Genomic DNA, 24,142 nt, shown 5'->3' with positions numbered 1-24,142 from the left:
TGCCCAGCGAAATCGCCCGGCTGGGTTAAGGACCGCAGCCTGGCGCCGACCCTGCGTGCCACCAGGCTGGTGATACGGGGCAGGGCGAGAGCCGGAGCGAGGGGAGGTTCAAAGCCCTTGGAGCTCTAAGTATACAATTAAAATATTAATTTAATGTGGTCGAATCAAAGATACCTCGTCGTAGATAGCACACCCCTGAAGTTACAGCGAGATTATGCTACTCGTAAATCCTATTAGCCTGGACTTGTTGGAAGATCCGCTATCTAGTAGCAAGATACAATCGGTAAATTCTTTCTTTTAATTACTTCATTGAAGTAAACAGAAAATAGTCTGGGTCCTATCTGTCTACATCTTTTTGGAAGAAAGGCAAAGAGGCACGAGAGTTCAACGACAGTTTTAAATGGGGGAAAGGATTCCTGCGATGCAGCAGAGGAGCAGAGATTGCAGCATCCCTTGGAAATACACACCACCTTCTGCAAAGCAACACGCAACCATCGCCTGAAGCCCACCCAAATTCCATCACAAGCCGAGGATGAAGAAATGCCTCCCACCTCCCCAGGTAACCCGTCCCGCTCCGGAGGGGCAGCCCCACGGGAGCGGCACAGCCTCCTCCAGCCCTTCATCGTCCCGTCGCCGTCCCTATAACGGGGGTCCAGCCCCCGCCGCCCCTATAGCGGGGGTCCAGCCCCCGCCGTCCTACACCAGGGGGGCCAGCCCCGCCATGCTGAGGTGGGGGTCCCGTCCCCACGTCCTCTGCCATCCCACACGGGGAGGTCCAGCCCACGCGACCCTGGACCGAGGGTCCTCACCCCCAGCCCCCAGACGGAGGGGCCGTACCCTCCCGGCGCCGACACCGCTCGCACCGCCCGGGGCCGGGGGGGGCCGCCCCCGCTGCGAGCCCTGGCTCCGCCCGGAGGATCAGCGGGGTCCGTGTGGTTCCGCCCGTGGAGTGGGACCGGGGCCGCGGCGGGGACCGGCGGAGCGCCCGGCGATGCCGCCGGCCGGGCCGGGCAGGGGCCGGCGGTGTCACCACACGGGCTGTGGAGCGCCCGGGGAGCCCACGCGCGCACCGCTCGGGGCGGGGGGGGGCGGGGGGGGTGCGTGGAAAATTCGCGGGGCTGAGCCGGAGGAGGAGCGGCCGGAGCCGGGAGGAGGGATGGGGGGGGCACGGCCCCGCTCGCAACTTTCCACCGCGCCGAGGGACCCCGGCGGCCGCGCCGGCGGTGGTATCGTATGCAAATACGCACGCTGACGTCAGAGATCATGTGGGTTTTGGCGTAGATCCCCACCGATCGAGGGCTCTTTTTTTTTTTTCCCTTTTTTTTTCTTTTTTTTTTCCCTTTTTTTTTTTTCTCCCTTTTTTTTTTCCGCGGCGGGGCCGGGGCGGCGTGAGCGTGCGTGCGCGCGTGGCGGTGCGCGCGTGTTTCCGCGCGGGCCGGCGCGGCGGGGGCGGGGGGCGCGGGGTCCCGCGGCCGCGGGCTGCCGCGGCGGCGCGCGGAGCGGCGCGGAGCGGCGCGCGGAGCCCCGGTGCCGCTCCGCCCGGGACAGTCGGTGCCGCCGCCCTGGGCGCAGGTAGGAAACTTCCCAGGCGGGCCCCCCCTCCCCCCGCCGGGCGGCGCGGCGCTCCCGGCCCCCTCCCTGCACACAGGCACTCGCCGGCGCTCCCGCCCCGGCCGCTCGCACCCAACTTTTCCTTGCCCGCAAAAACTGTCCGGTTCCCGGGACTCCGGCGGGGGCCGGGAGGAGGAGGGGGGGGGAGCGGGGGAGACCGGTGGGGGGTGGGAGCCGGGAGGGTTGTTCAGGGTGGGCTCTTAATTTTTTTAGATATATTTTTAATTTTTCGCCATTCAGCCTCTTCCCCCCCCCCCCCCCCCGCCCTCCTCCCCGCTCCCCACCGCCTCCCGATCGCAAGTTTGGGTGAAGGGGGGGAAGGCAGGAGGAAGGGGGGGGGGGGGGGGAGGGAAAAAACATGTCTACGTTTGTCTATGTCGACATCAGCAACACAAAATATGGCGTCCGCTTTCGACAGGGCGTTACGTAGAGGCGAGCAGGGCGATTTTGTCAGTGCGGGCTTTAAAAAGGAGCCGCTGGCTTCCCGGGAGGGGCGGGGGGGAAGAGCCGCCCCGGGGGTGCTGCAGGCGCAGGAGGGGCCCGGGCGCCGCTGCCACGCGTGGCTCCGCGGCCGGACTTGGCAGCGGTTTCTTCTGGTTTAATTTTTGATTTTTTTTTTTAATTTATTTTTTTCCCCTCTGGCCCCCCTCCCTGTCGGCTCCTCCGTGACGCCGTGGCGCGGGGGCTCGCTGCCTCCTGCCCCGCCGCTGCCGGTAGCGGCGGAGCGCGGCGGGGCGGAGCGGGCGGGCGGCGCCGAGCCGGGAGCGCGGCGGGGCAGAGCCGGGCGCCCCGCTCCATCCCTCCTTCAGCCTCGGCGAAGGTCTCTGCCTTCCGCCGGCGTTTTATTTTCCCCGGGATGGGGAGATTTGGGCAAACTCGGCCTTTGGCACGTTGCACCCACTTTTTTTTTTTTTTTTTAGGAGGGATGACTTTCCCTTTTGTTTTATCTGCTTTCCAAAGCCTACTTTTTTCTTTTCCCTTCTCTTTCTCCCTCTGGGATGAGGGAGACAGCAAAAGACAGTTTTTTCTCCCCTCTTTGCTAGGAACAAAACTTGGAAGTGGAGTTGGGATGTGCCAGCCTGACTTTGGGGGATCCCTCTGCCCTGCTCTTTCCTGAGCCTCTTTCCTGTTCACTTTGTGCCTGGGAATTCCTCCTTCAGGAGATAGCCTGGCGGGGGGGGCATGGCCCTGGTTTCCTCCCCCCTTGGGCTGCCCAGGCACCTCTTGGATGAAGGCTCCCCATCCTCTCCGGGCAGGTACTCTTTTTTAAACCCTGCGAGCTTGCGAGGGCCCTGCTGTGCAGAGGAGCTCTGCAAAAGTTTTAGGTTGGAAGGTGGAGAGCAGAAGGAGTAAAAGCAGCCAAAGAAGTAGGAATGGGAGGGAAGAGGAGGACTCTTGCTGGGTGGGAAGGTGACTTGATGATCAGGATTGCTGGGTGTCAGCGCCTCCTGCCAGCTGGGTCCCGAGGTGGGGCGGTGAGGAGCAGCAGGCGAGGGTGGCGGAGCGTGCGGTGCCTGGTGAAGCTGCATCTCTGGCACCGGGGATCACCCTCAGCAATGCCGGGGTCACAGTGTAAGGCCGTCAGCTACGCAAAACTGGTCTTTCCTATTTGATTTTTTCATCCCACAGGTGTCAAGGTCCCAGTTCAGGAAGGGATTTTAGCACATCCTTAGTGAAGCAATGGTAGTCATCCCAACAAAAAAACCCCAAAACATTTCCAAATTGGGGCTGAGACCTAAAATGACAAATGCCTCAACATAATTCTTTTACAGCAAATGATGGTAAATCTTTGCCCCTCTCTGCTTCATCATCCAGCTCACCCGCAAATAATCCACATGTAGTTAGTCAATGAGTTATCTTGTTTTTAAAAAGACCTACAGATTAAATTTTGCACAGGGTTTATCCCGCCTGACTGGGGCTGGGATAGTTGTGCAGGCAGAGGTGTGACTAGCAGGGGTCTGATGTCTCTAGCAGAAAGCTCTCATACGTAGCCTTACTGGGAAAGGGCATGTGAAGTAACACTGCTGTGTGCTGCGTGGAGTAATTTTGTTGTTTAAGATGTATCTGTGACCAAAGTGCTTTGCCAGTGTAATATATTCCTGTCCCGGTGAAACCTTTCTAATGTAGATGTGGCTTCAGTCTGTTGTATGAACTCAGCAGCTCTTTGAAACACAGAATTGCAAATTGATCCCCAGGTCAGGGAAAGCAAGGTACCGGCCAGCAATCGGGAAGAACATAAATGCTAAAAAGCCATACATTTTTAAAGTTGTTGGCTGGTCTGTATTTTACTTTGGCAGCCGTGTGCATGTTTATCCCCTTTCAGGCTTCTGCAGAAATGTATGGCCAAGAGCTCTTCTGTGTTTGTCCTCTCTTCTTGCACCTGTGATGAACTCAGTGCCGGAAAGCGCATATAGATGTGCATAGCTCAGTTATCAGCCAAAGCCTGTGTGATTACTCACCTTCATAAAATGACGTTTTTCCTGCCTGCCAACCCCAAAAGTTCTCCTGTCAGAGTTTCATCCCACGGGACATCTCTGTCATTGGTGTTTGAAAGGAGCATGCTCCTTCTAACCGCTTCCTCTCAAAATACCACTTCTTTTTCCCTATTTACCCTAGTTACAATCAGCAATTTCTAGACAGTGTCTGTAAAATCAAGAATCCATTGTATGAGACAGCCCAAGTTGGCAGGGTCACGTTTTGTTTCTTTTGTTAGGGGGAAGTAGTTTTCTTGTGTTTTTATTACAAGTCCAAAAAAGAAAGCTAACATTAAATATAGCAAAGTTACTTGCTTCCTTTTACATTTTCAAACCACTTTCAAACTGCTGCAGGCTGGAATGAGAACACAGCAGGTTTGGCTCATGCTCGTACAAGATGAAGATTTTAATGCCAGGCATGACATCACTGTATTTGCATGTGCGACATCTTTGGGTTTTATTCCTTTTAGTTTTGCTCTAACTCACATGATCCTCAGCAATATTATTTGGAGTCTCTTCTGGTTGGGATGTTTTGACCCATGTCTAAATTACTTTCCTGTGTGTCCACTTAAGGGTTGAAAACATCCACTGAAAAATAAATCAAAATAGTGTTTTGATTAGAATTTGTTTAGAAACGGACAGTGTCACAACTGAATTCCCCAAGATTTCAGCATGGCTGTCAGGTTGCAGTAAAGCAGCCTTTGCTTTTTGTGTGGAGAGAGTGTAAATATATTTTTGACTTTCTTTCAAGTGTGAGGATAATTCAGCAAGTGTGTTTTTGCCCTAAGAGTTACTGCAAACTGAAGGTTGTAACAATCACATCTGTGTGATGGTATCTGTTCATATTGAAAGTAAGTAATAAACAAAAGTAGGCATTAAAATAATCTGTAAAGTCTTTAACTTAAAACCATTAAAGTAATTGCTGGCCTTCTGTCAAGGTGTGTTTACATGTGTCACATCAGCTGGAACTAATTTGTGGTGTTAGTTTATTTTATCAATCCTTCAAAATAGGTAGGTCTGAAGTTTACTGAATGTCATGATATGGTTCAGTCCCAGGGTAGCAGTAAGTTTGTTTTTTTTCTGAAAAAGCCAAAAGAGTTGTTGATTTCCAGAATGTTACAAATACTTTTTGTACAGGGTAGTATTTGAGAGTTTGGTTTGCAAAAGTGTAGCAAAATGGAAAACCAAGGGAAGAGAGCTCAGTTCCAGCCTTGCTATCCGGAGGCAGTTCAGAAATCACCAGCCCAGCCCTCCCTCCCCAAAACCACCATGCCTTTGCAAGTCAAAAGGGTTGTTTGACTGATTGTTTTGTTTTAAAAAAGTTGCACTTGGGGTTGTTTCAAGAAACGCTGTGTGTTTGGATATAAGACGATGCACTTGGCAAGCATTTCTCAGAACAGTGAAACCCAAAACCTGTTTCTAAAGTGAAAATTGAATTTTACATAAGCTGAGTTTACATAAAATGGCCAGTATTGTGAGTCTGCTGGTGAAACTGGGAAATCCGGTCAAACTGAGGGAGATGTGTGAAATGATTTTGTGTATTTAGCACTGAAGAAGACTCAGATGGCTGGTTTTTGTTAGTGAGCAGAGGGAAAACGACACAGGCAAGCAGAGGTGGTTTTGGCATTGGTAACCAGGACGGGACTTAAAAAAAAGTCCTCCTGGGGCGGGGGGGTGGGGTATTCTGGTAGCTGAGAACATGGGTTATGGTGCAACATCCCCTTGAATTCGCATATGAGACGGCACATGCTGGAGCTGCCTCTGGCAGGCGATGCCCCGAGCAGGACTGGCAGTGGGAAGACTCGTGTTGACGCTTGGCAGAGGGGTGTGTTTGCCATCTGGAGGGCTGATGGAGAAGGGAGGAAGGGTTGGGAAGCAAATGGGGAAGAAGGTGATCTGTAATGCCTGCATGGTTAGAAATTGCACGTCAGGAGAGGAGGGGGGGCATTTCAATGAGTTTTCACAAGCGCGTCGGCCTGATGTGCAGGATTCGTGCTGGGTGATGAAAGCAGGGTGCATGCAAGGAATTCAGTGTCACTCCAGCAACGAGCCTCCCCAGCTACATCTACGGTTTATACCTTTTCCAGGTTGTGGACCCTGGGCAGACTTTCGAGTGAGAACCTGATCTAGCAAAGCAAAGCCTGCTCACCACTTGCTTGCCTCTCAGATTAACTTTTGCAGATATTTTGGAGGAATTTGCAGATCCCCTCTTGCCCCCATAGACTACAGGTTAAGCAGGGCTGTGGTTCAGGCTCACCCTAGTTGCCATCTACAACATTCACAAGCTCTGAAGTGATGTAGGTCTCCATCCGTCTTGTGCTGCCCTTCGTTTTGCAGCTGGGGGAAGCCCGCTGGCTGTGCACCCCAGGGCTCTGGCGTGAAGGATAGCCCCAGCATTCATAGGATCATAGAACCATAGAAGTGTTTGGGTTGAAAGGGACACCGTGCACTAGATCACGTTGCTCAAAGCCCCATCCAACCTGACCTTGAGCACTGCCAATGACAGAGCATCCACAACTTCATCGTAAAAAATTTCTTCCTTACGTCCGATCTAAACCTACGCTATTTTGGTGTAAAACCATTGCCCCTTGTCCCATCACTACAGGCCTTCCTAAAAAAGTAACCATTTATGTATTTCAGACTACTTAGTATCTCATTACACAGGGTACCCAGCACCTGGGAGTGCATGAGGGCTTTGATGAGTCAGCATCCCACAACTATGCCAACAACTTGCTCCTTGGGTGAATTTGCTGGTGGTGGGTTAATCCTCCCAACTCTGTGCAATGAGTTTGATAAGTGGCATTAGCAAAAAATGGCCCTTTGCTGGGGTAACAGCCTTTGTGCTCGCAGGTTTTGGAGCACAGCTACATCAATGACATGTCCTGCCCTGGGCTGATACAACCACCTGGTGAGCATTAGCGGTACAGACCTGACATGAGATGTTTCCATGCAGAGATGTCTGCTGTCGTGTGCTCGTTTAGCTCTTGATACCTGCACATCAGCACTCCTCTGTGGAAGACCCTTTTTACTACTTTAGTTACGCCCAAGTTAAGCCCCGTCCTCCCTGCAGGAGCAGGTGTTGAGGGCTCTGGGGCACAGGAGCAGGAGCATCCTGGCCCAAACACACAAGTGGTGGCTCTGTTGTGTATGTCACAAAGTTTCCTCCAGACCTGTGTTACCTCACCACAGCATAGTTCAGTTCACTTGGGAGACTCCTCCACAGCCTGAAATTGATCTTCTGTCCTGAAAAAATGTGGCAAAGCTGAAAAATGAAGTTATTTCCCTTGTGTTACTCCACTCGCTGTCCCCTTAGCCGTGGGTTTGCATGGAAACAATCTTGGTGAGAAGCAAACCTCTGCTTCACTCTCTCCTTTCTTAAGTGAGAGAGAGATGGGTTTTTAATATTATTTTTTAACCTGAAGCATTTCGGTGATGTGATTTACAGTGTGATTCCAGTTGGCACCAATGGAGGGGACAATTAACTTCATGCAAGCAGTGGGAGGGGTGGGACAGGAACTTCTCACACTGGTTTCTGTGCCCCATCATGGGCCTGAAATATCAGTTTTCCTTTCCTCTTTTTTTTCCCACTAGTCCTGTCCTGACCTTATTTCCCCTCTTAAATACTAAATATTTTTTTAAACCTGCAACCTCAAATTACCTGTGGATTGTCTGTTGTTCTCACCATTTTCTGGTGTTAAAACTGCATATTTTACTTGCTAGAGCTTAAAACAAAAAAACCACAAATGGAAAGAGATTTTCTTGCTTGTTTTGAGTCGGTGACAATAACTAAGGAAGCCTCAAGTTCAGGGTTATTTAACCTCTTGTCCAGTCTGATGAGTGGAGGAAGAAGCCCTGTGAGCAAAGCTGTGTAAGGAAAAATGTGGTTCCTTTATTTTTAAACAGTCTTCTTGTTTGTGTTGGTTTTGCTTTTTTTAAATAGCACCCAAAAAAAGCAGGTTCTGAGCTCCTGCTAAAGGCACTTTCAGAGGGATTTAATAAAATACCACTATTTCTCAAGAACTCGGTGCCCCTTCCCTTGCATCTGATGCATGTGTTCCTTTTTCTCACTCTGCAATTTAGACAATTTTTAAAAAATATTTTTAAACCTAATTTCATGCTTATTAGTTTCAGTTACTTTATGTTACGCTTTACTCAGATAGCAGAAGTGGGAAAATACTTGTTCTTTTTTTAAATCTTATTTGCAGGAAGAAAATCCCAGAGTAAACAGTTGGAGGTAGTAAGTTTTGTTGGATTTCAAAGAGTGCCAGGACAGAGGCCCTGGGAAGCGATGCGGGGAGGTTTTGCGTCCTCTCATGCTGGGGGAAGCCGGTACGAAGCAGACAGCGCCGGCATCTCGGAGCTTTGCTGCCGGGCTGGCAGAGCACTGCTGATTCACTCTCGCAGGCAATAAAGGAAAGTCCTGATGGTTCTGGCCTGAAGTGTTTTTGAGGAGATGCCTTTCCCACCCCTCTTCCTGCCTCCCACCTCTAAAGCAAATATGTTTTGTTGTGGCTTTTTTTTTCAGCATCCTCTTAAGCATGAACTGTCAGACACCGCAGGGAGTTTTTCCTTGTCTTTTGTCTCTCCAGAAACTGATTTATTTAAATGATATGCTGGGAGCACACTGCTGTTACAGGCTTCGGTGCTTGTCATCTGGGCTTCAGTACAGTTTCCTTGAAAATTGTGGAAGATGGGGTTATCCCAGAGGATCATGGTCCCCCCTGAAGCTGAGTTTTTTCTGCATTTTTCCAAAGACATTCCCCTTCCTGGTCTTCTGAGAAGAGTGGTGTTGAGTTGGACTTATTTATTTCCATGTGATTGAAAGGTGAGGAAGTTGTTTGAACGCTCGGCTCCCTTCTAGGGAGAGTGCTTGGTTGCCTGTGGGACCACTGCACCAGCACCCTCCTTTTGCTCAGCCAAAAGTGGTTACAGAGTCCTTTATCACTTACTTATTTCCTTGTCACTGGCATCCCCATGGTATCTCTTGCAGCCTGTCACAGTTATGATGCTGCTCTTCATTACTGTCATGTAATGCTCGGTACCGAGAGGAGTCGTGACCTTGTGGTTGCAGATTTTTGGGATCTATTCTTCGTCTCTCAGGACTGGGCAGCCAGGTTTTTTTGAGAGCTAAAAGCCCTTTTACCTGGGCTTTAACCTAAGGCACAGGTCTCCCCAACCTGTGCTGAAGTACAAGCATCTTGCCAGGAAGGCACCAGCTCCACTGTGTTACCGTTTTGAGTGTTAGGTTTAATTTTCTTTGAGAAGCGAGCAGTGATAAAATGCTGAAAAAACCTCATGTGGGGTTTTCAAACCAGGGAAAGTACCTGGGGATGCTGCACAGGAAAGTCGGCAAACGCAGCAGAGTCTGGTGAAGCCATGCCAGGCTGCTGGCCGCAGGGGCTGGTGGCTGCTGAGGACCTGCAGGATTTTGTCCAACTGCTGTGGGTAGGAGTTTTCCAGGTGCAAATGGTCATGACTAAATTCAGAGGAAACTGCTGCCTTAGGAGGCCTTTACTTCCCTCTGTCTGTCTGGGATCCTCCGGCATAAGGAAGGAATAGGCTCCACATGTGTTTTAAAGCAATTGGTGTGACAAGGAAGAACGATGTGTTTGGAGGGAACTGTTTTCTTAACTGCTCTCAACTTAGCATCTCGTCTTTCTTTAGAGTTAGAGCATCCTCACAATTTTGCTGTTGCTAAAACAGTTTTTACAGGATGCCTCTCCTCTGTGTATCTGCCGGCATCTTGTCTGTGTGCCTTGCGGTTATGTCGAGGGGATGAAGTGGTTTGGGAAATACTGCTCAAGGCGAACACAAGTTTCAAAATCCACAGTTAATCAGACACAAGAAAAAAGAATGTTAGCTCTCTAAAGTGTTTTGCTTCCAAGCCTAAATATACTTGAAGTGCCTTGAATTCTGTTTGCTTGTCCTGTTATCCTGGATCTTAGCCTTATCTATAAGTACCTTATTCTCATGTTTTACCTTATTTTTATGTGTTTACCCTCTGTATGAAGGTCCAGGTGAGCATGCAAACACTCTGTGCGTGACCAACCCAGGAGAGGAGTGTCACGATATTATTTATGCCAGAAAGAGCTCATACATAGGGATGATCTTAGCTCTGGCCCCATCTCTTCTCCAGCAGCAGATCAGAGCACCAAGTGGGTGGATTTAAAGTTAATCTTCTAAAATCTGAACTCCTTCTTGTTTGCTCTGCTATTGCTTCTTGGCAAGTGCTGGACAGTCTCGTTCTCCCTGCAAAGTGCTCGTGAGTGGGTGCTTTCAGCCTTGGGGTCTGCAGGTGTGGGGCATGGGGGATGACAGGGCATCAGCACACCCCTTGTCAGCTGGCTTCAGTTCCTTGCTGAGCACCTCTCCCACGAAATTTCTAGGGGACTTAAATATGTGGGGGTTTTTTTTAAAAAAAAAACCTCACAAACCCCTATCTGCACTCTGTGCCCAGTTTAGGAGGAAGCACGTTGTTGAGTGCGTGTTTTGCATTTCTAATTTCTTCCTGGTACACTCTTCCTTCCCCTCTTCCCCCACCTGCCTATTCCCACCCTGCCATCACATCCATCCGCATCCCGGCAGGGAGCCTGCTGCGCCAGGGTGCTTGCAGGGCAGGGAAGGCTCCTTTCCAGCCACAGGGAAAGAGCTTCTCTGGTTCTTGATGGAGTGAGGGACCTGCTTTGAAATGCGCTCTTAAATGGGAAGCACACCCTGAAAAGTGTCCAAGGTACTTCTCAAGAAGGATATTGGGTATTTAACATTAGCACTGCCACATCCCAAAATGGGTGGTGAAATAAACAGTATGCAGTACTGTATGACAAAGGATTTGTGGCTGTTTGCAGGCTGCTTTACCTAGAGAAGGTAGCAGGCAGCAAGAGGGGATGGAGATTACCACCCAGTCTCTGCCACACTTCTAACTTTTCTTTTAGATGTTTTGTGTGCAACAGTGTGACCTGTAGTTTGCTGCATTTTGGAAACAGTGTATTTGCACAGGAAAGGTTAGTTAGTACCTGACCTCCTCTCTATATCGATTTCTGCAGCCAAGGTTGGAATTTGGTCATATTTCTCAGTTAGCTGCCTTGGACTCGATGCATCCTTTGCTATTTGCCTCACACTGGCACAAGCAGTACCCTGCAGTAGGTGCAGCTCTCGCAGGACTGCTCAGACTGGCTTATGTTTTCATCTAACGTGCTGTTATTATTTTACTTTATTTTTTAATCTGCCTGTATTTTGTTCATGTCTGTGTAGATGGGGATTTCATTTGTTCCTTCTCACTCTCATCCTGACCTTTTTACTGAATCTCAGGGTGGAGGCTGCTACCGTGTGTCGTAAGGTCACTGTCACGTTGGGTTTGGTTTGCACATCTGGGCACTGCCATAGCATCTTTCAGGATTCCCACACTGAGCTTCTGGCACAGATCAGCTGGGAGACCCTTCTTCTGCTCACATTCATGATCGCTGATCTGCACAGCAGTGGAGAAGGACTGTGATTTGCCACCCCTTACTATTGGTCTTTTACAACCTACAGATACTCATCTTGAAACACTCCTCACCTTTCACTGTGGCCAGTTGGCTTGGTTGGGGTTGCACCTTGATTTTTTGGCTAGCGTGTGAATGGCCTTTGTCCCATTGCTGTGTTTTAAAATCAGTTAAAAACAAGTATTCAAAATGTTGGAAACAGTAAGTTTAGCACACACTTAGTACTGAAACTTTTACAGTGTAGCTAGAAGAGGAGGAAAAATATTAAGAATCTTACTACTCTGTTTTTTCTTCTTTTTTAAATGAAACAGGCAGCTAATAGGAAGCTGATTAAGAAACATTTGAAATTGGGTGTGTTTTTTTGGTCATTAAACTTTATTTTGACTTGTCTGTGGCTTTAAAATACCCATTCTTAAATTACGTAAAATAGATGGTATGAGGGTGAGGAACAGCACATCTGAGTTTGACAGGGTTCTTCATACGTGAAGCTTCATCCTTAATGTGATTTAAATAGTTCAAGGTATTAAAGTCTTTAAATCAAGTTTTATAATGACTTTAAGATGCTCCCCACTTAAAGCATGAAGGGATGTTACATGCTATGGGTTTTAAAAGGAAGCACTGTACCTTCATTGCTAATTATGTACTTTATTATTAAATCCAAGTACTAATTTTTTTTTTCCAAGGCACATTTGGCAAATGGTAGTTTTTAATCAAATTACAGAATAAAATAATTACTTGAAATTTAACATAATAAACTTATTTTATAGGTCTTAATACAGTGAGGTTCTATTAAGGTCACCTTTGATCTGCATTGAAAGTAGGCAGGCGGAGTCTTGTTTGAAGGCAAGCAAAGCCAAGGACCAGTTTTGTTAAAAACTAGAAATTGATTATCCCAGGAGGTGCTTGTTGGAAGCCCACTGTTTAGGTGAGAGTAGGGTGTTTACAGAGAAGTTTTTTGTCTCTTCAGTGAGTACCTGCAGACAGATTAAGCAAAGCGTAGTTATTTAAGAAAGGGCCCAATGCTGCACTTGCCTTTGACTCCTGTGCTATTTAACGTCTCTGGTTTTGGGGGTGAAATTAAGTCTATAACTGTGAAATTGAGCTTTTCCTTTCCTTCTTCACAATGAGTGCAAGGCTCTTGAATGCCAGCGCTGAGCATTAGCAGCCCGAACAGATGAAGTGCAAACTTTTGCACTCTATGCTAAGGACGCTTACGTAAAAGGGAGATACTCAGATTGCATCCAAACCCCAGTCAGTTCGTGAGCTTGCTGTTGAAGAAGATGGGCCTGTGCTGTCCCTATCCACCTGGGGGTCTTCAGGGAATCTCTCTGCTAACAATCCTTGCTTTTTTGTGCAGACCCCTATTAGTTGTTGAGCAGTAAAAGCTTCATCTGTGACAAACCAGATGTGACGTGAGCTGAAATCGAGGAAGCTGATTATTCCTGGGGCCAGTGGGACTGACGCAAACCACTTTCCAGCGTGTTTGACTTGTGAGATTGAATTCCTGCATGCAGTGGGAGAGGGGTCAGACTAACCCTTCTGCACTTCACGGCACTGGTGGTGGGGATCTCTTCTCCACACCCTGTCTGTTTTCATGAGACCAGTAGGAAGTTACTATCTTCAAGAATTTCACCTCTGTCAAATGCGACGGACGTTAGCCAGCAATTTAAAAAAAAATGTAGTGCTGGGATTGACAGACCCACATACACATGAATGTGGAGGCAGCTGGAAACCAGCCTCACAGATCCCTTAAAAATTGGTGATGCCAGCAGGGATAAAAAGAAGGAAATGGAGTTTGGCAATGTCCAAACTTTTACCCAGTTCTTCTTGCCATCTGACTTTCATTTTGCCCCTGTCTAGGCTATAGAGCTGGAGTTGCTCTTGACAGCCTGGCTGACAGGCAGCAGCTGCATGATGCCCTTCCTCGGTAAAGCTCCCAGCAAAGGAGTTACCAAAAGGTGACGTGCTTTCCTGGCTTCAAACATACAGACAAGACAGTGTCAGTTCAGAGGCATGAAAGAGTGAGTACAGCAAAAATACCTTTTCACTGAAGTCTTTGCTCCATGCAAGGCTGAAATCACAGGAGCTGTTCTTTGAAGTTGGCTGCCTAATTGTATTGTGAATTTGGCTTTCAAGGTGCAGCTTCGAACAAGTAGCTGAGACCTTTAAAAGGCCCAAGCCCCAGCTCTTTTTATTGGCATTTTTACATATGTATGACTACAGGGTGCACACATGCACCTGCCCACATGCATTGTGTGGTCCTACCTGGATAAGTGTTTGAGACATTGCACTTGTGTTTAAGACGCAGCACTGAGGCCTTTTCACTCCTGCAGATGTGCCCAGAGCATCAGGACAGTTGGTTCAGAGCCTTTGCAGCAGTCTCCATCCCTGCTGGGTGACAGCAGTGGAGAAGGGGGGTCGGGTGCGGTTCTGCCAGAGGTCCTGTGATCAGCTCCTGGGTCTTGCCGTGATGGGGAGGGTTTGATAAAAGGATCAAGCCGTTCCTTCACATTATCACATTGTAGTGAATGGGCAAACACTGCTGTTCTCATCTTGCCTTTACCTCTGAGATCATCAGCAGCTGCTTCATTAACTATTAATGGCCTGCTCATTAATGCTGTAAAAGGCTAGGACCAATCTTGCAAATTTTCTGGACTCTTCCCCTGAAATATTTATGACTTGCTCGCTGTGCAAAAGGGCAAGAGCAACAGCAGAGAACATGCCTCCAAGTTTTGAGCATTATTAAAGAGCTCATGAATATGAAGAAGGGGGCAGCTTCTCTTTAGTTTTGCTTTCCGAGCTTGCGCTGCACATCTGGCTGTAGGGGTCAAGCAGCCTGGTGGTTCGCTGAAGCATTAGTGGCTCAGTTGGTCCCTTGGTGAGCCATTACTCCAGGCAACTCCCTGTAACATGTCAGATTCATAACCAGACTAACCTAGTCTAGTGTCTGGTATTCAGCCTCTGAGCAGAGTCTTGGCTGCTCTACTGACAATCTGTAGCTCCTGTAGTGCTTTCCTTTGCATCATGTTCTACAAGCACCAAGGTGTAAATGATGCCTCCAGGGGAGGTTTTATTACTTTCATAATCGGGAAGCTGAGGCACAAAAGTTGAACAGTTTGCCTGGAGCTGAGCAGTGGGAAGCCAGCAGAAAATGGAAATGGTTTTGCCCAAAACTGTAATGCTACTTTTGATTAAAGTCTGGTTAGTGTGAAAGAGGGGGACACTCACCAAGCCTCATCTGAAGCCGTTGCTACAAGTCATTCTTGTCCCATCCCAAACAGAGCTCCTACATGATCACAGAGAGGCGCACTGAGTAGTGCTTTCCCTGGAAAGGTGTTAGTTGTTTTAGCTCCCTCTGGTACCAAAAAGCAGCAGGGAAGCTATTTTTCCCCTCCATCCAGATTTTGGAGATAAAATTGTGCTCTTCCCATCACTTACATCTACCAGCAATAAAGAGCCTGTCCGCTAAATCCCAACTGCAGCTCAGCTGGTGGTGCACCAGGCAGATTAGAATCTATATTTCTTGCCCACAGCCATCTGCAGAGCAAACACTAGTGTTAATACATGTTGGTGGCTTTTTTTGGTAAAGTAGGGAGATATGCTTTAAAGAGAACAGGTATGACTCCAGAAGTGAGGACTGGTCTGTACAGAGTTTAATGTCTTTTCCATATGCAGCTGGCCTTTAGAGTAAAAAGGCTCATCTGTGTTTGGAAGATGCAGGTTGTGTCAGAAATGACCAGACTTTAATACTGTTTGAGCTTCTGGGCTGGTGGGTAGTGCCGGAGTAGAGCCAGGCAGCAAAATAGACCTGTATCAGAAGCATTCCCTGGTAAAACTTTCTCATTATTATTTCTTACAGAGTGTGAATATTTTATCCCAGATTATATCAGATTACAGGGGATGCTTGGTTTCTCTCCTGGAGCCATTCCTTTTAGTTGATGGAGCAAAGTTACAGTGGACCCACAGTAGAATTTCAAAGTCCTGTCCTTCACCAAAGCAGTATTGTAAGGGCTTATCTTAACAGCTTAATTTCATACTGCTAGGACAAGGTAAAAAGCCCGCTCAAGGTAGCCTGGTGGTAGCCACAATTTAGTGGTCGTATTGCACCCTGTATGACTACAGCAGGCTCTGGTTGGACTCCATTGTCACATTGATCTCCAGGCAATCCCGTCAGTGTGCTGAATGCCATCTGGTTTTGCCCTCAAAACTAGCATAAGCGCCTCTGGGGAAAACTTCTGGGACTCAGCTGCTACAAGAATAACATCCAGATCTTGAGTGACCTTTGTCATTCTTTATTGAAGCAATTCCTCCAAAAACTAGAAAGTGGGTAAATGCAGGAATTGAGTCCCTGTACCTTGGCTAGTGCAACTCTTCCAGAGACAGCTGCAGTGGAGGCTGCAGAGCAGCTCATTATTTTTTTTGTTACCAATGGGGCAGTTACCTCTCCATCTGTAGAGCTGCTCTCTTCCTTGTGGAAGATCTGCCCCCTCAACCCAGCAAGGGCATGAAGCTCCACCTAAGTTTTGGGAGCCCTTTCATCGCTTCTTCCTTGATAGTTAGGAGGAGCCTGCCCAAAGCAGGCCCTGTTCCTTCTTTCTGAGTTTAGGGTTGAATCACAGGTGAGGAATGTTGCAAAATCTGTGTTCCTGAGCATAGGGGATGAGTGTAATTCAGAATGTTGGGGGCTGTGTCTTATCTCTGCCAAAGGCATCAATGATCAAGTATCAATGATGTGAGAAAATACAGTAATTAACATTTTCAGTAAGTAGAAACTTAACTGCATCCTACGAAATAACTGGAAGAGGGAGGGGTTCTGTGTGGAGAACAACCTTTGGTTCTTGGCGTCATAACATGACATAAAAGAGCTGCTGGCAGCAGAGAAATTCCAGATGTGTCTTCTGCATGCTGCTCAGCTGCGGGTTGTGTTTCCAAGGAAAAAGCGTGTCTGTTCGCACTCTTGGGCAGATTCCTGATTTCAACACTTTCAGACTGAGGACTGGACCGTGCTTTGGAGGATGCTGCAACTCATTACTCATTTTCCTTTTCTGCCAGTGTACTCATGTCTTGTCAAGATAAAAATCATTGCTCACATTTATGAATAGTGATTTCTGAAGTCTAGCCTTTAAAGTGATTTCTTGGCATCTAAGCGATCAATGGGGTACCAGTAGTTCACAGGGACTTGTGAGTCTCCAGCATTTTTGGTAGAAAACAGCTGTTCATTAGCTATATCCGTGTTTGCCTTGTGTCCTAGGAGGCAGTACCCAGATTTGGAAGTGTTAGTTTAAATTTTCATGTGCATTTAGATTGATGGGTACTCCAGCCAGCAACAGCTTTGGTTCATGGTAAATTCTGATTCAAGAAAATGTTATCTGAGCCTAAAATTAAGAGGAAGAAAGGGCAAAACCAGCCTTATAGTTCATGGGTAGAAATGGGGGAACCCAACTAAAATGGCTCCTGGTTGAGTCTGGGATGAAGGTGTCCTGCAAGACCTGCTAAACTAGGCCTTTTCAGAAGAGTTTAATTGCCCTTTGAGATGTGTTAGTTTCTCATTTTTGTCCCTGATGCTGTTTACATATTGTGCTTGCCTTGGCTTAAGGAGTACAAATTCACCTTGCTATTGTCGTGCTTACATAGTTGGGTGCATCTGCACTAATGTGACATGATAGGGCCCAAACCAGCACTCATCTAGAGTTTGCATATCAATGAAAACTGTCCTGTCGGGCTTTTTATACAACCATTTATTTTGTGGCATCAGCATCTTGACTTTTACTTGACAGCATCCAGTGGTCCCCACCTCCAGTGAATTGAGCAGCTCTGTGTGGAAAGGCACAAAGGCTGAACTTTTTATTACAGCACGGGTTGTAATGTAAGCTAGGAAGTTAGCTCATATCTCTCCTTCTTCTGAAAATAGCTTGGGGTTAATCCATGTCTACATGGATTCGACTTCTGCCAGCAAAGCTGTACTGCCCAAAAAGCATGGAGAGGTGTGATTCCTGAGTGACACGGCCATGCTGGCACAGCCCCAAGACATGGCGTGCGTGCACTGGGGAAGCCACCCTTTCTCCGGCCTGCGCGGGACTTATGCTAGGCTCTTGTAGAGCACCGCTTTGCTGCGATAGCCCTATCTGCCATGTAGTGTTTTGGCAAGGTGACATATGGGTGTTCGCCTGCTGTTGGAGTGCTTCTGGCATCTTAGTTCCTGTAAGTTTTTGAAGGGGTGTTTTCAGATTCCCCTCGGTAAAATGGAGGTGAAGGCACATTTTAATGTTGCATGTCCTCTCTCATTGTCCTTCTTTGTGGGGTGGTTCTGATGTTCCTGCCACCTTCTGGAGTGGGGCATGGCAGTTGTTATTCTATCTGTGTGCCATCTATTGCTGGATAATGTTGCAAGATTCAAAAATAAAAAGTGGAAAAATATGCAGACAGAGGATACAAGGCCCAGCTTTACCTCTTGAGCAGAGCAACCCTCTTCCCTCTTCCTAGCACAGCTTCACCCCCCAAGTCTCGAAAGACAGATAATTCTGTTGGGTTTTTACCACCTACTCTGTCTTTCCACACTGAGTTTTAATCCTTAGCTCCCTTCAAGACCTTAAGTTGTTACACTGTTACTACAGGCCCTTTGGTGAAATACTGCTCCCTTCTTCCTCCCCAGCCTTTTACAGTTACACATTTCTTTGCTTGAGAAAAACACCTCAAGGTCATCCTCAGCTTCATTGGAGAAGCAGAGAAGAGAGTGGTTTATTGGTGCTTATTTAATCCCACCTCTCTTAAAATACAAGCAGCTGGTATCTGCTTGCATATTTTCCATCCCAGTGTTTGTGATACAGAAAAGTTTTGTTACAAGAATTAGCACAAGGTCAGGCGGAGAGTTAGAACCTCCTCTCCCATAGCCTGGTTGGGACCATACTCTCTTGCCTCCCCTTTTCCTCTAATGCACCTGTGTCCCTGGGTTGTGAGTTGCTACCTGAATAGCTCGACTTTCAGTACGGTATAGGATGCACCAATTTCTGAACAGGTCCCTAAGGGTGTGCCAGCCAAGTGGCACAGATGGCAAAGGCCACATCAGACTTGCAAGTCTCTTATTTATCTGTTTGCTTGTATCTTTAAAGTTACTTACTGCCTTTGGCAAAACTAGTGCAATCATTCAGTCTATTGGAATTGCCCAGTTAAGTCTCAGATCAGATAAAAGTCTATTGAGATGTGATTATCAACAAGAAAGCATCAAGATTGCCAACTTGGCCTTTGTGAGGAATGTGGATTCTGACTTGAAACGCATACGTGGCAAGGCTGTGATTTCAGCTTGGTTTTCTCCCAAAATAAGAATGGGAAGTGTCTCATCTTTTTTAACAGTCTTTAGCATCCCCCCTCCCAGTGAAACTTGGCATTTTTTCTTCCTGCAGAGGGGACCCAGAAAACGATTTTGCTGGAGCAGGGTCCAGTCAAGATGCAAACATGCTATGGAGAAGCTGAGCCTGAAATGTTACAGCTCTCCAGCAAGTTTCCTATATATATATATGCCAGTTCTCTTCATAGCCATGGAGAGCAGGGCTGCCCAGCTTCCCAGGGCATGAAGCTCTCATGTTTATCCTGTTCCAATAGATCACAGGAGACAGGACTTCAGTGTAATGTCCTTAGTTGCATCTCCATTCCCCGTTCCCCCTCTTCCAGACTCTCCCTGCAGCTGGGAACTGACCCTTACTGTAGGAATTCACACCAGCGTCCCAACATTCAAAAGCACCACTTGCTATTTTTACCTGTTTATTGGGGTTTTTTATGGAAACGAAATGCTAAAGACAGACAAACAAGTCAATAAACAAAGCATTTAAATGAATCTGCAGTCATCATAACTGATATCAGGGCAAAGGAATGCAAACAGGCCAGTCTGTGGCTTGACGCCTTTAGCTCCTGTCCCTCTGTTTTGTTTTTAATTTTGAGCACAGGAAGGGGCTAGTATATGACCGTATGCTTACAAAGTGCTGATTACCCATGTCTTCCAAACAATGTTGTCATAGTAATGATATGTCATGTATGTGTCACATTTTGTTATGCTGGGAATGTACCTGTGTGACTCCAAACCTTACTGCGTTTCCTTCTCCTGTTCTTCGTCACCAGTAATAACAATTGTTTTCAGTCAGCTTCTCCATCCATTCTGAATAAATTGGAAATGTGATTTCACTTCATTCAGTGCCGGTGGGAAATTGATACCCTGGGAAATTCGCAAGGGTATTGCAGGGAAGATGTTAAGCATGTGCTTAAGCATCATTGATGTTGATCAAGTTAAGTGTGCTCTTAAGTCTTAGGAGCTATTGCTTCTTTCCAAGTGTTGGTCTTAATGCAGGGTTCTGAAAGAAGGGGAATTGATCTCCACTTGCAAGGCCCTAAAGATGGAATTGCACCTTGAGAGAAGGTATAATCGGCAGAAGTTGATGCTGATATTGCTGTGAACGTTATCTTGGTCATACCTTTTCATTTACCAATGATCCTTTCAGCATTTTCAAAACTTGGGTGATTTTTTTTTCTCCCTTTGTGATTTGTTTTCCCTTATTTTTCTTGTCATGTAATCGCCTTTGCAGTTTTAACAAGGTTTTGAAGTTAACACTACTTTGAGGGAGTGATATCTAGGCCAAAGAGGTTCACACCTCTTTGGTGTGAGCAAGTTCTTGTGATTTTTGGGGAGGGAGGTCTTGTGATGAGAATGTGGAGGAGCAGGGAATCAAGGCTTCTAGGTCCAGGTTCGATCTCTGTGGCTTTCCCTCCTGCGAGCCTTTGGCAAATGAGACATGAATGCAGACTCCATATAACCATCTTTAAAATAGATCTCCCCTGAGGCGAGTATGGATTAATTAACATTTCAGAGGCGCTTTGAGTTCCTTTGATAGGTGTTGCAGAAATGCGAAAGGGTTTTTTTTCCTTGCTAGACACAGGCCATGTAAAGGATGGATGTGAATGATGTTCGTTTAGCTCCTAAGAGCTCTTTTTCAAATGGAAGACTATTTAACTTCTTATGTATGTACCAATATGGTGTTTTACTGCCAATTCAAGCCAAATAAAATATACAGTGTCTGGACCAAGACTGGATTTGGTACCTTCACATCATGAAAGCTCGTGCTGATAATTTGCCAGTAGCCTCAGGGCTCTGATAGTAATTTGCCAGATGCTATACTGAACCTAATTTGCATCTGTATTTACATAAATGCTTTAATTAAAATTATATGCACCAACCTGAGATAGATGAGCAGCACTGCCTGCTATTTGTTTACATTCCCTGACAATAAAACTCTGCCTTGGCTGCTTCTTGCTGATTATATGACTTGACAAGGCTATTTGAGGTGTGGACTAGAAACTTGACAGATTTCTAGTTAGGCTCTGCTGCAAACTGAGGAGCAACCTTAAGCTTCCAGGGCCAAATTCTGCCCTTATTTTAACAGAAAAGGAGAGGTGAGCATGTTGATTCTAGGGGGTCAAATTTGGTCCACAGATGCTTTAGATTTAGGGTAGGTTTGTGCAGTCAGGGTTTATAGCTTCTTGCAGATGATGTCTGCTATGTCACACATGCAAAATGTGAAACCCCACTGAGGACAGTAGAAAAACATTTTAAATACCTTCCACCAAGAATAAAATTTCTGAGCACTGTTCATCTTTGAACAGAGAATTACAGAGCTCCTTGTAGGGCTAAGTGCCCTAAAGAAAAGGGATTTCAGGGCCCAAGTGGGTTATTTCACTGGGCCATGTAAGAGCTCATGGCTGAGTTTGGATGAAGGCAGTGGAGACTCTGGCTGAGGTTTTTGCTTAGACCACACATTAATCTGGAAAATGCAAGCATATAAATACAAATTAAATCCAAGCTGTGCAGTTTGCCTTTGGGCAGTTGAGGATGTTCTGGTTGATGTTGCTGTGCTGCTTCCCAGTTATTCGGAAGTTGTCATAAAGTGTCGCAAAGAAAAGAGAGTGACTGGCAAAGTTAAGACTGATTTCACAGACTGCTTTGAAGATACACAAAGGACAGGCTGAAGAGAGCCATAACTACCCTGCCTGGATTTGGAGGGTTGATGAGCTTTATTTAAAGGTGTTTACTTAACTTGCTTTGCACAAGACACTTCAAGGCCACTGTTTCCTTCGCTGAGAAGTTGTATATATGTTGGGGATTGGACTAGGTGACCTTTAAAGGTCCCTTCCGACCCAAACTATTCTGTGATTCTATATAAATCTGAGCATTACCAGTAGCTGTCTGCTGACCTGTGACTATATTTGCCCATAGACATTTCTGAATCCAGTTTGAGAGAGTCCATTCAGGTTCAGCATATTACATTACATTAACCTGTTTGCCTGATAGCTCTGTTGAAGAGAATAAACTGCCTCACTTACTACGACTCGTTGTGGGACGTGTGGCCAAAACCTGTTGATCAAAGTCCACATGCAAGAGCATAGGCACAAAAGCATCTTTGTTTGTTGCAAAGTGGCCTAAATATTTAAATTAGGAGGTGTTAGTAAGCAGGCTGAAATGCACATTCGAAGGCGTGGGGTGAGCAACAGTGGCCTGGTGGCAATGGGAGCCGAAGCCCACTCCACTCCCATGGGCATTGCAACGCCGCAGCCCTCAGACCAGTACAGAAATGGCAGACACTGGTGACTGCAGGGGTGATATGCTGCCAGGGGCACCATCCACCCAGCTGCTGGGGCCTGACGGGGTGTCATGGCCAGGCCATGCTTTGCACTGCTGGGACGTCTCAATCAAGTAATGGGCGCAACAAAGCCAGATCTGCAATCTTGTGAAGCCACAGCCTTAATTTCATAGAATCATGGAATCATAGAATGATAGAATGGTTTGGGTTAGAAGGGACCTTAAAGGTCATCTAGTTCCAACCCCCTGCCATGGGCAGGGACACCTTCCACTAGACCAGGTTGCTCAAAGCCCCGTCCAGCCTGGCCTCGAACACTGCCAGGGAGGGTACATCCACAACTTCTCTGGGCAACATGTTCCAGTGCGTCACCACCCTCGCAGTAAAGAATTTCTTCCTTGTCTCTAATCTGAATCTACCCTCTTTCAGTTTAAAACCGTTACCCCTCATCCTGTCACTACACTCCCTGATAAAGAGTCCCTCCCCAGCTTTCCTGTAGACCCCCTTTAAGTACTGGAAGGCCACCATAAGGTCTCTCCAGAGCCTTCTCTTCTCCAGGCTGAACACCCCCAACTCTCTCAGCCTGTCCTCATAAGGGAGGTGCTCCAGCCCCCTGATCATCTTCTGGGCCCTCCTCTGGACCCGCTTAAGCAGGTCCATGTCCTTCTTATGTTGGAGGTCACAGAGCTGAATACAGTACTCCAGGCAGGGTCTCACAAGAGTGAAGTAGAGGGGGAGAATCACCTCCCTCAACCTGCTGGCCATGCTTCTCTTGATGCAGCCCAGGATATGGTTGGCTTTCTTGACTGTGAGCACACATTGCTGTCTCATAGTCAGTTTTCCATTCACTAATACCCCCAAGTCCTTCTCCACAGGGCTACTCTCAATCCACTCATCACCCAGCCTGTATTTGTGCTTGGGATTGCCTCAATCCATGTGCAGGACCTTGCACTTGGCCTTGTTAAACTTCATGACATTTGCACAGGCCTACCTCTCAAGCCTGTCAAGGTGCCTGTGGATGGCATTCTTTCCCTCTTGCATGTTGACCACACCACACACCTTGGTGTCGTTGGCAAACTTGCTGAGGGTGCACTCAATCCCACAGTCCATGTCACCGACAAAGATGTTAAACAGCTTCAGTCACGACACCGACCCCTGAGGAACACCACTCATCACTGCTCTCCACTCAGACATTGAGCTGTCGACCACAACTCTTTGAGTGAGACCATCCAGCCAATTTCTTATCCACTGAGTGGTCCATCGGTCAAATCCATGTCTCAAATTTAGAGACAAGGATGTCGTGCGGGACAGTGTCAGATGCTTTGCACAAGTCCAGGTAGATTACGTCAGTTGCTCTACCTTTATCCACCAGCACTGTAACCCCATCATAGAAGGCCACCAAATTAATTAGACACGATTTGCCCTTAGTGAAGCCATGCTGGCTGTCACAAATCACCTCCTCATTTTCCGTGTGCTCTAGCATAGTTTCCAGGAGGATCTGCTCCATGATCTTGTTGGGCACAGAGGTGAGACTGACTGGCCTGCAGTTCCCTGGGTCTTCTTTTTTTCCCTTTTGAAAAACTGGGGTTATGTTACCCCTTTTCCAGTCAGTGGGAACTTCACCAGACTGCTACAACTTCTCAGATATGATGGATAATAGCTCAGCCACTTCATCCGCCAGTTTCCTGATGCATCTCATCAGGTCCCATGGACTTGTGCACCTTCACGTTCCTTAGATGGTCTCAAACTTGATCTTCTCCTACAGTGGGCAGTTCTTCATTCTCCCAGTCCCCACCTTTGCCTTCTGCGTCTTGGGCAGTGTGGCTGGAGCACCTGCCGATGAAGACTGAGGCAAAAAAGTCATTGAGTACCTCAGCCTTTTCCATGTCCTGGGTAACCAGGTCTCCTGTTTCCTTCCAGAGAAGGAACACAGTTTTCCTAGTCTTCCTTTTATCAC

At 47.3% G+C, this 24,142-nt stretch overlaps 1 protein-coding gene across 3 annotated transcripts in view; it reads left to right on the top strand.

Moving 5' to 3' along the window:
- Window positions 1-217: 217 nt before the first annotated feature.
- Window positions 218-24,142, top strand: part of ZHX2 (zinc fingers and homeoboxes 2) — a 78,637-nt gene continuing 54,712 nt past the window's right edge. Inside the window, exon 1 of one of the 3 annotated variants that reach the window (XM_074847853.1) lies at window positions 218-559. The gene's annotated coding sequence lies outside the window, so the exon portion shown is untranslated. Of the gene's footprint in view, window positions 560-1,457; window positions 1,573-24,142 lie in introns of those variants that run through there. The other 2 variants (XM_074848018.1, XM_074847786.1) reach the window with 2 other exon arrangements.

The sequence above is a fragment of the Strix aluco genome, chromosome 1 (genome assembly GCF_031877795.1).
Source record: "Strix aluco isolate bStrAlu1 chromosome 1, bStrAlu1.hap1, whole genome shotgun sequence".
NCBI lineage: Eukaryota > Metazoa > Chordata > Aves > Strigiformes > Strigidae > Strix > Strix aluco.
Note: the sequence above shows the minus strand (reverse complement) of the source record. Positions and strands in the feature narration are given on the sequence as shown.